At 39.9% G+C, this 14,683-nt stretch overlaps 1 protein-coding gene across 11 annotated transcripts in view; it reads right to left on the reverse strand.

Moving 5' to 3' along the window:
• Positions 1-14,683, reverse strand: part of LOC146858220 (caspase-8-like) — a 218,830-nt gene that overhangs the window by 148,339 nt on the left and 55,808 nt on the right. For all 11 annotated transcript variants that reach the window (XM_085648996.1, XM_085649001.1, XM_085648997.1 and 8 more), the window contains one exon: positions 10,467-10,518. The gene's annotated coding sequence lies outside the window, so the exon portion shown is untranslated. The remainder of the gene's footprint in view (positions 1-10,466; positions 10,519-14,683) is intronic.

Consider the following 14,683-nt stretch of genomic DNA (forward strand, 5'->3'; position numbering starts at 1 on the left):
GGAGCGCCAAGGACGAAGGCCACCCCAATTGCAGCTTTCCGCCACCTGTACACAGTCGTACTGCTGAGGTGAGCACCTGGGGACTCTGAACCGCCACTCCACAACAGCAGGTTAGGTTGACAATCGGGCCACTAAGCCCTAGGGGAACTTGCATTCCAGGCCAAAGACTTGGGGATGTTTGCTACAAAGCCCCCGTTGAACTTCTGAGACTTCAACACCGAAGCAGGGCCTACCTTGGATGTCGCCACATGTGAAAATCGTGGAAGTGGGACTGGAAAATTGACCCGGGGACACTTGTGGGCTTGCCTCAAGATGGCTGTATATATTATTTGCAGTGTGTTGGGTTGTAGTTTGTGTTGGTAGATAAATGGTCCCTTTTTATACAGAAGCAAGAATTTGACTGGACAATCATTTATCGGAGCTGTGGATGCACATTGATTTGTAAGCCTGTGTCCGCCTTACACCTATCTCCCTTTGCCTGAGAAGCCTTGGACTGCTTGACCCGTGCTATGACAGAGTCAAGTGCTGAAGGGGTACTTCGCCTAGTTATTCATAGTCCATAGTAGGCTGGGCGCCGGGACATCAGGAGTAAAAAGACTCAACCTCAACAGCTGGGCTCAGCAACGCCTGCTTGCCCTGTGGGCCTCTGAAAGGGGTTCTGACAGGCTTCATGAGACTGAATAGCTGTAATCACATTAGCAACAAGTAGTTGTAGAATACATGGGACAGCCTGTTCCTTCATTGAGGAATAATCCGTGAGAAGAGAGGTGTGAAGATAAATATATAGGTTTTCTTTTCTTCTTTAGTTGATTTGAATGTTTCTGTTGGGGAGAATAATATACAGTCAAAAACGACAGTCCTCACTGGACAGATAGTTGTAGGCAATGGTATTTTGGTGTCATATACTTTCATTAAAAAGAGGAAAAACATAATTTGCGTTTAATAGCATATGCCAACTCATTTGCAGTCTTGTGCCAAAAAAGCTTGCCTTACTTTACTGCATAATTTAGTCTGCGACGTTATTTTCTCCTTCATTAAGCCGGAATCCCTGTGACCCCAGCCATAATCGAAAAATATCTGCTCCACTCATGATAACAATCAAAGAGGTAATCTAAAAACATATTTGATAGACCAAATACTAAGAGGCACAAATGTGACTATTCTGCAGTACAAATTTGTTTTGGGCTAGTTCTATAACTAGCCTTGTTTGTGCACGTATGAAACCATCATAAACCCATGATTAAGAACAGAAATGTATCCCATTACTTAACCAGAGTGCTTCATCTTGCTAACATCACTAAAAAGATGCGTGCGGTTTTATTTAAACTTTATGGTTTCACTCCATCAATTCCCTGGGCAAGTCTCAAGTAGGGTGTTTCTGAATTGAAAGTCCTTATGAAATCCAACAGAGGTATGAATGTCAGAGGTCATTCACTACAAACACGCAATGGTCTTGGTCTAATAATCACCTCCCTCTATACATATCCAAATTGGACCCATAAAATGTTTTTAACTCATAGCACCTTTCTTCTCGGCTCTCCGCGTCCTACAAGGTACAGCTCTGTTTGAATGGCACAGATTATTGCATCTCATTAACACTGCAATTTTGTGTTCCAGTTCAATAGGACTAGTTCTGGTTAATCAGGATTTATGTAAGGGTTGATATCTAGGGGTTACCAAGCTTCAATGCTGAGGGAAGACAAAAGCCTGTCTGGTTTCTCTTAGCAGTCATATAATAAGAAAATGTAATAAATTCAGTCAGGCTGTTATTTGGAGAACAAATGTTTGAAGAGAAAGCCTGAGATACTGGGAAAAAAGTTATATGGTTTATATTTTGATAAAATCCTGAATAACGTGTAGAGATTGAGCCATTTCAGATATTTTGGAATAAATAACCATGTTCTAGAGGGAAGATCTCTCCTTAACAGTTACAGGGCATTGTCTCCCCCTTACCTGCCAGTTTTGGATAATCATATATGACAGTCTTCGATTCATGTGAGAATTCAGAGCCAACAAAGCGTTTCAAAGGCCAGCATCCACTACATTTCACAGTAGCAATGGTTAGGCAGTGTACCTTAGAAGGATTTCTACCGAAGATGAATGGGGATAAGGCCAGGTGTTACTTGCACAGATTTACTTTAGAGAAATTAGAGAGCGGATTATTAGTTCATTAATGGACAGGCAAGTTAGAAGGGTTTACCAAAGATATATTTAATAAACGAATGAAGGTGTCATAATGTCTGAACCACTAAAGTTAAACAGGCCAGGATTAAATCCTTGCCCTGCACTCACAGATGTAAACAACAGGCTCTTTACTTTATATGCAGTCACAAAACAATCTTTGTCTAATGCCCTAAGAACTGCTAATATCACTCCGCAAACAGGTACTCTGGCCACACCTCTCTGCTTCATAGTAGATGGAAAACCTACAACTTAAAGGCCAAATCTATACTACGGGCAATCCGCAGTCACCAAAAACCTCAAACATTGTCTGACAACAATTTTAAAATAGGTTTTGAGCCCCAGACATCTAAGGAATACCTTGATGTATTGGGAGCTGTTCTCCAGGCAGCAGCTGATTTCCTGACCAAAGCTCTGAGTACCAATCTCCTCATTCCTGCCCTTCCCTCTTTCAAATGCCTGCTGAGGGACATTGATCACTCAAACAACTTGCCTAGCACACAAAGTACTAAAAATAAACACTCTGAAATGCCTTATGTGCAGTCCTATCATATGTACCCAAACAGAAGACCTTCTGACTCAATTTGGTATCTTTTGCATTGCGGGCACCACCCCCAAAAAATATACTACATTGTTAAAATTTCAGTAGAGATGGCAGCATTTTACCACCTATAAAAAAAGGCTTTTTAAATAAGATTTTGCTCTCTTTAGGAGGAGTTCCAAAATGAATCAAGTCTGCTTTAAGGGGAGTTGTTTTATTTTCAGGGGCATATGAATATATACTACGTCCCTAATGCCATGAGGACAAATAGGCCAAAACGGCTTTTGTGTTAAAAATATAAAAACACACATATACAGTGTTTCTACATGTAGTGAGTCGGGCAACATTGATGTAAACTATCAAACATAGGTAGTCTCAGAGTGTCCGAGCAATATGGATTCTTTCGGATGGTTCTTTCGGATGCCATCTGTGCCCCAAGGAGAATATCCATTAACATGAAATGGAAGATCTAAGTCAGGTTAAAATCTAGGAGTTTTTTTAATACAGCAATGGTCGACTTGCCACTTATATTAGCTTGTGTTATATAGATGCTATATAATCAATATGCCAACACCTGTATTGTAATACTTGGAAGATGTAGGCTGGTCATATAAACTAAAGTAATTAAACTTTTTCATGTAGCATCGAGGTTCTGGATTTTATTATGCTAGCTGTGGAAAGGAGGAGTATGGTGCTTATTTTAATCTAAATATAAAATGCCCTTTACATTCGAGAAATTTCAAAATTTTTGCAAACTTTCCATTATTCTTAATTAGAATCGTCAGAGTACAAGAAATAACATTTTAAATCCGCAATTGCTAAGCTCGTCGAGCAACTGGGAGGCAAAAAGATTATCACAATTTATGACTCCTTCTTATCTCAATCACACTATGTAACAGAAGAAATTGGCTTTTTCACATTGATCTGGAGTAGTACATGGTGACATTATCAAATCTCTAGTCTAGTTCAGACAATACGTCCATTTTAAAAATATTCACTATGGCTGTGAAAGACTTTTAATGCTCATCAATTCATGGCAGCTGTTCAATGTTAGAACATAACCGGATTCTTAAGCAACATGGGTTCACAAATAATATGATAATAATCATTTCAGGCCAGTGTTCAAATATTATTTTTATTCTTGTGGAGAAGCATAACATATTACATTGAAGGCAGACTCAATATCTTCACACAGAATAAAAAAATCATCGGCACGTAGATTAGATGTGGGTTCCTGATGATAAATGTTAATGCCATATATATTACAATGATATGGAAAGACAGAAAGCTCCTACTATCCTGCTAGTATTCTATTGTTAAATTGCATTAAAAACTCCATTTCCCAGCAACCTTGTGGAAGTGACCCACCAATAAACAGACTTATTAGTCCATCAATAGTGTGTTACTAATGCCAAACCTACCAATGATTGAGACAAGAAATTACTCTCTTCTAGTTAATGTCAGTCAAGGTAAGTACCCGTCTCAGATCTAGACTATTGTCCTTTTGGTGTTTGCTTTACTATCTCCTGAAGATCTAACACCTATACTGTGGATATCAAATATCCTTTTTTCTCTTAGTCATTCCAGACTTGTTGTAGCACAATGTCCTTTGGTTTATAAAAGCAAGACTGGAAATTTTGAGTATCCTCTTTTCCAATAATGACTAACTTTTGGAAACTTTACAGCCCAGTGTCTTGTTCAACTTTTGCTCATAGAGTTAAAGGGTCCTAAACCTCACAGGCATTGATAATCAATATTTCCAAGATCCTTAAGGCCAGGGACATGGAACCTAGAGCTTTTTCAGCAAGGACTAAATTGGTCATTTACATACTGGACCACGACTCTACTGTCTACACATTTTATTACAATCCAGCATCTCACAGTTCTATGTAATTCAATATCATTTAGTGAAGCGGAACAGGAGCCTCTGGACTTAACATTAATATGCATTTTGCTAATCGGTCTTGTCGCAAAGGCCGGAATTTATCAAACACCTAGAAGAGAGTATCATACTTCCTCGGAGTTGAACATTACATGGACTTTATTCCTTGCTTGATAACTAATTTATGGCCTTCGTTCAAACCTCTCTTGCCACTTGAAATGCATGAGGAGAAGTTTAAGGAAATCATTGTTTACACTCTTTCTCCTCCTCCATATATGTGGTCAGTGCTAGGTCACCAGATGGAGTGCGATAGCTCTTCATAAAACATCAAACCATAAATTAAAGGTTGTGGGAACAAAGTGCATGTAACACAGAACACAAAGGAAGGATAATACTCATAGTGTACTCTAGAAGCTGATATTTCATCACTGGTGATACTTCATTCACCAAATTCAAGTTTGCTTAACATGTTTTTTCCTTCTCTGTGATTGAATCTTATTAAACGTGGCATCAGTGTCTCCGCTATGAAACCCAAACGGTTTTTTAAGTAACACTTTGCTTTGGGTGGAGGGAAGACGAGGACTGCACACTGTTGATGCCTGCCTATTCGGTCTATACCCACGACCAAAAAGGGGAAAGCAGACTCCAAATTTCTCAATCTGGCCCTGATGCACAGGAAATAGCGTTGCAACGGAGATCACCAGAGCGTCCTCCCCCATCCAGGTGAAAGGAAGAAGCCAAGAAAAGGGTGACAGCAGAGGCTAAAGAGCGCCAGGCCGCGCAAAATCCCTATTCCATACCTAAGGGACGAACTAATAAACTTGTTTACTGAAGCCCTCGATTGAACAACGCTTATTCAGATGAATGGAGAAGAATGCACTGACATGACTGCGCCATAAATCCATAGTAGTTGAGGATAATAGTCAACCAGAGGTGTGCTAGTATATATAAGCTATACTACTTCTAAGTTTAAATTAAAGGCTTGGGGGTGGACCGGGCAACGGTTCGGTTTTAAATTTCCACATGTTGGTTTCATTGTGTTGAAATTTCATCCTTTATGTTTATAGAATACTAGACTAGTCATCTACTTCCCTTCACAGGATATATAGTACCACAAGGTATGGACTACTAGACAAAGGCTGAAATATGATCTAGACAATTGCATGTACACAACATCACATTGATTTGTACCTAGTCGATAATAATACTGTGCATATAATGGATGGCTAAAGTTTGTAAAATCAATTAAAACAGTTTAGAAAAATAAGCAAGACTTTGATTTGGTCAGTACATCCTAAAGGAGAATTTTCACCATGAACCAAGTCTGTTTTAAGGTGAGCTATTTTAGTTTTGAAGTCCAGGGGCCTCGGATCACCTCCAACCACACTATATTCCATTTAATATACCCAAGAATGTCTCATTATTCATCATAAAGTAGTCCAATATTCTTTATATTGTTGATTTTTTAAACAAATAACTACATTGTTAGATGTCCTTGTGAACAGCTACACATTTCAAAAGAGACTGCCTTGTGATCAGGTGATTGCATGTAAAATAACACAGCAAAAAGTAGATTATAAAAAAAGGAAAGGTAAAGAATTTGATCAGAAATACGAGATTGTTGATAATTCTTGTGTGAATAAAATGTAAATCTTCTTAAAATGTGGCCTTTCTTTTACTAGGCAATCGATTTATATACATTTTTCAAATATTGGATTTTCTAGTTCTAGGTATTCTCTGTAAGATATTTAATACACGACATGCTCCACTGAAACTAATGGTAAAATAAAGACCCCTTTAATATTTTAAGCTAATGGTAAATTATTAAAGAGACGATGTTACTATTGGGACTATAGAAAAAGCTAATTTGTCCTGCAAACTTGTCTTAATCATTCAATTATTTACAGACAGAATCTACCTCCACAGTAGGCGCCACTTTTCAATTACATTTTGCCTGTGAAAAAGGCACAAGAGATCTAGGGGGCCATATTGAATATTTTATTAACCAAAACCAAATAAATACCTAAGAGGCTCAGGTAACAGTCACCCAAAACTGTTGCTAAAGGAAGGCCATCATCTCTTATTCAATTAGTCATAAGTACTATCAGTCTGACAAAGAAAAAGTAATTTGTCTGTGTTTGGTGAGAGTTTCTCTGGAAAATACAATGACAGGATGGTGGTATGCATCGCAAGATAATGTATATTAGAAAATAAAATTTAAGTCCATGAGAACTAAAACCTTAATGGCATGTTAACAGACAATCTTAGGAATACAAGTGGAACAAGATAGGGTTGCCCTCTTCCAACAGCCATATTTAGTATATACACTTGAATGTGGGCAGAAAAACATCTGGCTGCACAGAAATCAAACTTGTAGGCATGGAAAATGCTCTATGAATTTAGTGTTGTCAGTGAATAATTTGTTGATGTACTCAAACTTTGATTACCTTGTAAACAAGGTAGAGGATATTGCCTTGGCGTTCAGAAAGATCTTAGGGTAAAGATTCTACACAAAAACAAAAAGGTCATATTTTGGAACAGATGTCTAATAACTGATCGAAAGAAAAAGGAAATGTCTTCCTTGGAAAATATTCAGAATAAAATGCTGAAACAAAGTAAGAGACCATTAGAAAGAATGGTATGGCTTTGACTGTATTGTTACCATTGTCCTATGTTCAATGTCCCCTACAGGCTAAACAATTGGAGACTGTTGGTAATTTTGTGTGAATAAACTGTACAGCTTCTTAGCAAGGAGTTTTATTTTTACCCGATAGCAATTCAATTGCACTAATTTTTCAAATACTGGATTTTCTAGTAATTTATTAACGGGGCAATGTCACTATTGTGACTACAGAAAAAAATAATTTGGCCTTGGAAACTCCTCATAATCATTAAGTTATTTACATTTTAGACAGAATGTGCCTCCACAATAGGTGACACTTTTCAATTAAATTTTGTCTGTGAATTATCTAATCAAACTGAACTACCTCTCGTAAATAAATTTCCTCTTTTAATAAATATCTATTTTTGTTTCAAGAAAGATTACAAAAGGTCAGTCCTTAATGAGTGAATTGGTCAAGCATGTTATGAGGTATGTGAGGGAAGAACTGAAGATTGCAAAGTATGAAAAGGAAACAGACTCTGCAACTATATTTTTTGGCAGCAATGATGGAGCAGCCCAAGAACCCATTTTCCCCAACCATAGATTCAGACAGTATGAGCTACTGATAACCCAGGCTAGTTCTGCCCAAACTAAGGAACTTATCTTGAAGTATGCTAATCCTATACAAAGTTTTAAAAGGTGGAGCTGACATTCTTAGTGAATGAATTACATTACTGAAGAATCTGTTTCAATCTCTCTTGGATTAACCCATAGCTCAAGAACTGTCGAATAGCTCAACCACTCAGGCAGAAAGGAATTGCTGTCATTTGTGACTAAAAAAACGGTAGACTCCATTATACTCCGATCCACTGTGCACAAAACAGATAACTTCAGCATCAGCAGGTGTAAGTAAAATCAGTTGGATATGTGGTTTTTAAATGCAAACTATTTACAAGATGGTTTAGAGAGTTGAAAAACATCTACAAGAGATTCTAATTTTAATTGAATTGAGAAAGTATTGAATTAACCAGACTGGCTATGATATGAACGTACAGAAGTTTTGAAAAGATCCACAGTACTGATGGGAAGTACCCATGAGCATTCTGCAATGCGGTGAAGCCTGCAGTACTGAAATACAGAACATTTTAATTCTTAATTTTCTCTGAAAACATTATATTACACTGAGATGAAGGTCAAACACTGACGTCTGGGGAGTGAGACAGATGTGCAGCATGATTTGTTTTCTATCAGTTTCGGGGCTATGTAAGTGAAACGATCAACTCAGAATTTCAGGAGGATACTTAGGGGGAGTGCGCCCATGTTTATACCCAGGAGTTATGGCTAAGCACATGATATATTCTTAAGGTCAGAGGGTCTACTGGCAGGGGCTGCAATTACTAAAAGACAGCCACAATCAGAACCTCCTTGCCCAGTACACTGGCTTAACATTATAGACAAAACCATTATAATCAAAAGTGCTGTAATTTCTTTGTATGGAAGCAAATGATATGCAGGCAGGATTTTTGGCAAACGTTTCTCTATATTGAATTGAAAACCTCAAATCTTAAAGATGGGCAGATAAGCAGCATTTATCTAGCCTCTGAGGAGGCTCTCCATGTATTTGTTCTTTATCCTTGTTCGATTTCCTTGGAGCGCCTCAGAAAAGCAGGGTATGTCCGGTTGCAGGCGTTACCCATTTTGCTTACAAAAAACCTATTTTGATTCACACAAAAACAATCATTTTCGCAACATAATATTTAGTTTTTGGCAGGCTAAATAAAGCACATGGCTTTCAGTAAGTCCACCTGAGAAAAATCCAAATAGTTCAATAAAGACATACACAATAATACTCCTAAATACCCGCAGCACTTGTACGGAGTACATTTGTCCATATTAATCAGAGTCTCTACGAGTAGTAACTAATCTATTACAGGATTTTGCTTTCCTCGGGTGTAGAAGATATTTGAAAATACTATGAACAATTCTAGCAAAATGAAGTAGCAAGGAATATTTGTATTAGAAAAGACCAGGACCATGGGAACCCCGGTCTCTAGGCACTGTACAACTATACCAGGTAAATAAAGCTTGATTGTGCCTTAGTAAAGGCTGAAACAGGAAAATGGAGTACTGTCAAAGTATAGAAACACACAGATTGAGTAGCATGGCTTCTAAACTGTGCATATCCATCTTGTCCTGTATGTGACGTACTGCGTAGCCTGCTGGAGGCACTACATTTTCTCTACTTACATCCCATAACTTAGTGGGTTTTCATAACTTAGTGGGTTTTCATATCAAGAGAGTTCACAGAAAGCTTTGGCGTTGGCTGAGGATCCATTACTAAACAGATACATTCCAGAGAAGCCAAGCATTACATTCTGTGGAGCAATAACTATTGGTCATCTAATAGCTGTGAGCTATCTGCCACCCATACCTGTGTCACATACGTGGCACCGAGCTGGATTCTTCAAATAGATCAAATGTCAATTCTCTAGACATGGACAGGATAGGTCGTCTCAAATTTACCAAATTACATACCAGAATGGTCAGGCGCAGAATCCTATTAAAAATCATAGCAAATTTGTAGAATGTGTTGTAATCTGCCAAGCAAAAACAAACCGCCTTAGTTTGGACTATCATACTACTCGGCATAGGATTTTGAGGCATGTGAGAGCAATCGCAAACAAGGATCTCCATTACCCTATGTAGCTTCACCACAATGCGATCCACTGCATGGACACACATTTGCTTAAGATTTCATGGGTCACAATATATAGAACGCAACCTGAGTGGTGGTGACAAAGTAATTCAATTGCATAGGAAATAGGCACCCCGGATCACGGAGCTGTGATCTGTACTGCATGATCACAACATAGAGAATGAATGAAAGTACTCTGGGAAAGAATGACGATTATAAATCACCATTGGGCTGTATGGACGAATAACTATGAGGGGAAGATGGCTAGTGGCAACACTGGAGCAGGAGGGCTGTAAAACAAAGCAGTCTGTTTTTGAGGCGCCTGGAATGCTCCCACCGGTTAAGTGGACTTAAACACAGCTATTACCAGGAATGTTTATCTACAGTATTTCCATTCAAGGTAAATGAATTTTGGTAGCCTAATGCCCTTAATCTTCTTTATTAGTCCTGACACATGTTCTGGGGATTACAGGTTCAGTCTTTCTCCTTCCTATGTTTTTTAAAGGAAAAAAAAGCAGCAAATAAATTTGGACAGTGTAATTTAGAGGCCAGTATCGGCACATACCTGGTCAGCTGGATGAGGATTCCGTGGAGAGAGCTACCGGCGGGGAGTAAGACTAGAAATAAAGAAAGGAACTTCGTTAGTTATCAATAAAAACTTTATTTCGGTCAGTATGACCTTAAAAGTGCAAATAACAATGCATACAAATTTGTTCAAAGACAGTTGTTTAAACAAGAGTAGGCATAACTTGGCATACATATTAGTCGATAAAGATTGCCTAACACAGTTTTAGGATGTCCTCTAATCAGTTTACTTCACCAGATAAATTGATCGCTTCGGGTATGGCAGTGGATTGGTCAGGACAGGAGGCAGTGCTCACTTTTGAAAGTGCATAGTGCGAAATGAATAAATAATTTAAAAGATCAATTTATCCTAAAACAGTCTCAGATACTACATAGAAAAGATTTAATTAAAACATTAGATGTGGCAAATATTTGTAAAAAAAAAGTATTGCCTGCCATAACTATACGGTGCCCTCATTTCGGGTTATTTCACCAGGAAATAATCACATCTAGAACGACAATAAATTAATCAGGGCGAAAAACAGTACAAGCATTTAAAAGTGCATTGAAAAGACACAAACAAAACAAACCGCAGACCCTAAAAACAGACTGCTGCACACAGGAGGAGGCGCGTGGAGCCAAGAGGAGAAAAGACAGGAAAGGGACACAGAAGAGGGACACCAAAGCAGAGAACCATGAAGAAGATGCAGAGGATTGAGGGAGAACACTGCACCGTCAAGAGGGTCGGGAAGAGAGCCTGCAGGGGATCCGAAGTGGGGAACCAGCCGGTGGGGTCGAACAGGGCAAAACCCAACCCCCAGCCGTAGAACAAACAGAGAACAGTGAGGACGCCGGGTTTGAGGAAACGCAGGAGGATGAGGAATAGACTGAGGGAATAGTGGTTGCAGCTGACCAATGCATAAAAGTCTGCTACAACTTAGCAGAGTTGTGGCTACTGGGGTGAGTGATCGGCGACAGAATACCATTAGGGACAAGGAGGGGAATCCTGGGAATGCAGGGGTCATGATGCTTGTGTCTGTGCTACACTAGTCCTCTCTCATTAATACTAAGAGAACGACAGTATGCATTGTCTGTAAGGTCCTAGGGGGTGACTTCACTTTAATCCCTGTACTAAATCACGTGCCGGGCATCAAAACCGGGAGTGAGAACGGGGGAGGTAAAGCCAGTCACCCTGACAAAGTGGAAAAGGGAAATAGGAAAAGGAAGAAGGGATTAAGATTCACTGGTGACAGGACTATAGAAAACCTTAGAACCACTACAAGGGAATCCCCTCCCTCCTTGACAAAGGTTGAGCTTGAGGAGTTTGTCCTCGTCATGGTAGAATACACAACTAGGTATTCGGAGGCAGTTCCACTACTGCAGCCCAACACCACCCAAATAGCTTGGGTTACAATAGAAATCTTTGAGGGTAGGGTTTCCCCATGAAATACTCACTGACCAGGGAAGTCACTTAACTTCTAAACTCATGACACAAATAAAAACTGCAGCTTATCACCCCCAGAAGGATAAGTTGGTGGAACAATACAATGACACTTTAAAAATCACCCTGTAGAAGCTACTAGAGATAGAAACCAGAAAGTGGGATCAAATGCTTCCTGTGGCGTTATTTGCCCTACGGTGCAAAGAACAGAATAGCACAGGATATTGCCTCTTTGAATTGTTATTAGACAAGGCCCGTGTGGTATTGGAGAAAGAGAGAGGACTCTAAAACTATTCTTGTGCAAATGAGTCACTTAGGAATCAGTTTACAAGAGATGCTACAGATCATGAGGCAAAGTCTGGAGCAACATCAAAGCACCCTGACTGTACATTATGATAAGAAGGCTAAGCCCAAAAGATGCTGAGCCAGTGGCAGGGTCCGTACAAAATCCTAGAAAAACTAACCCCAGTCAAATATAGGTTTGAGTTGAACACAGCAAAAAAAGAAACCCAAATCTACAATGTAAACCTTTTTTAAAAGGGAAGGACCGAAACCCATGCTCTTCCAGGGGATGGGAGATCTAGCAACGGAGGATCAATGTACAGCTCAAACGTTGAGCAGAATAGAACAACAGGAGATGCTGGGTGGTTTAAAGTCATGCCGGTGGAAGTGGCGTAACTAAACTTGAGGGGGCCCCCCAGCAAAATTCATGGAGGGGCCCCCTCCAGACTCAATCAGGAGCTCTCATGCCAGGGTACTGTGCTGAGGACCCCACCAAGAGCTTGCCCCGCATCGTGGGGGCTTCAGGGTCGTATGTTACGCCACTGCTGGACATGAAACACGACTGTATTGATGGAGTCCTGGTTTCAGGGGTTAGAGAGCAAAATATCATGTTTATTTATTTGTGGAGAGGGCAATTCTATTATCTCTTATCCTCCAGCCTAGGATGCTTATTCTTTTATCCAAATGAACCATTAATCGTTTTCGCATACTTGTAGGTCTTCTTTCAATCAAATGCCTCTAGACAATTCTACAGTGAATAGCTCAGGCTTCCTCTATCACTCTTGCTTATTTCTCCTCTAATAGCATTGCCACCTTCACTTGCTCCATGATCCCAGAGTGTGTGGCCAATGGTGTCAACTTTCCATGCAGTAAGATGAAGGTGTCGGCCCTAACATCTGTAGTTGAAGAAGGTTTAACTATTATAACCTTTATTTACTGGAATTCATCATGCTATTCTTTTTTTGTAGATACTCTTGCATTTCCCTTCTCCAGCTGCTGATTGTCCCAAATGAATGTTGATCGTTCTTATTTTACACAGGGGCTATTTGAGAACAAAATTCTCGTGCCCAAAGGGTAGAGAGGATCTAGGTCAGAGTAACACCTCCCAATATCAATATTAACACAACAATATTTTACTCCAACTGACCATGTCGTGGTCTTTAATATTCCCTAAAGATGGATTTATTCGATGAGCTGGGGAACTTATAACTTCACCCCTAGGTGAGCAAGGAAGCAATTCCTTTTAGTTTTTATTACCCTCACACACCCTAGTGGTGTCATGCTTCATCATCGGGTCACCCCGACGCCTAAAAGTCGGGGTGGGCTCGACCACAGTGTTGGGAGCGCTTTGAAGAAGTTGCAAACCAGGGAGGCTATAAGATAAAAAACCTCAGGCAGATCCCCGGTTTCCCTTTATTCTTGGGTCTGTCTGGGTTGATTAAAAATAATAAGTAGGGTTATGTATAGGAATATTATGGTCCTATGACCCTAGTGCCAACATGTTTCAGTCCACTGTGGCCTTAAAGGTCCAGGACTTTCATCAGGGCAAGTGTAACCACCCTGGGATACAGAAGGTGGAATTCCCTATTCTGTTTTATTAATGGACAAGGGTAGAGTAGCTACTCCTTGTATGGGAGACGGATTAAATAATCTGTCTTGCGTTATGAATCCATCTGTAAGAAAAAACACAAAGAAACACATATCCAATTCATATAAATCGGTTTTCATCAAGGTATTTCCATAGTGACGTGTTTCAATTTCGTGTTTGAAATCAAGAGCCACACCTATAAGTGCCTAGTGGTCAAAAGGCATAATAGTGTGCAGCTGTATCCAAGTCTGTGTCACTCACAATTAGTGGCTCTGTACAGTTAATTGGCGTGTCTGGTATATTGTGCGGTGGCGACTATGCTCGCATTCTATATAGAACCAATCCGTGACCGTGGATGCTATCAATGTAAAACAGACTCTCATAAAATACTCCCATACATACCTCACACACACCTTATCTGTGGTAAACCACAGTACTTAAAAACATGCGTGACTCTTAACCTCTATGGGTAACAGTGCAAGTAACATTCATTCCTGCATCCTTGCTTACCCGCATTTCGAACGGAATTCGTTTCTCAGGGGATGGAAGGGCTAATGGAGTAGCTCTGTAGTCACACCCTAACGTTAGCCCCAGGGAAAATATAAAGCGAACAGTTGTCACATGCTTATGAGGTTTAGGGCATCCGGGATCTAAAATCATTGATGCTAACTCTTTTTTTTCTATTTAAAGAGATTCATCCTAGTATCCCAGACTTACTTCGTCAAGAGTCCTGCTCCGCTTCGCCACCTATTAGGACCCGATCCCCGGCGTTTCGCGCCGTGTTACGGGTCTAGGAAGGTTTATACTTCCGTGTTGATGTAGCTATTGACGGGATAGGTCCGCGTCAGCACGTGATCGGGGAAGTTCCCCGCACAGGATTGGTCAGACGTGACCTCTAACCCAATGT

Source organism: Triturus cristatus, chromosome 3_2 (genome assembly GCF_964204655.1).
Source record: "Triturus cristatus chromosome 3_2, aTriCri1.1, whole genome shotgun sequence".
Taxonomy (NCBI): Eukaryota; Metazoa; Chordata; class Amphibia; order Caudata; family Salamandridae; genus Triturus; species Triturus cristatus.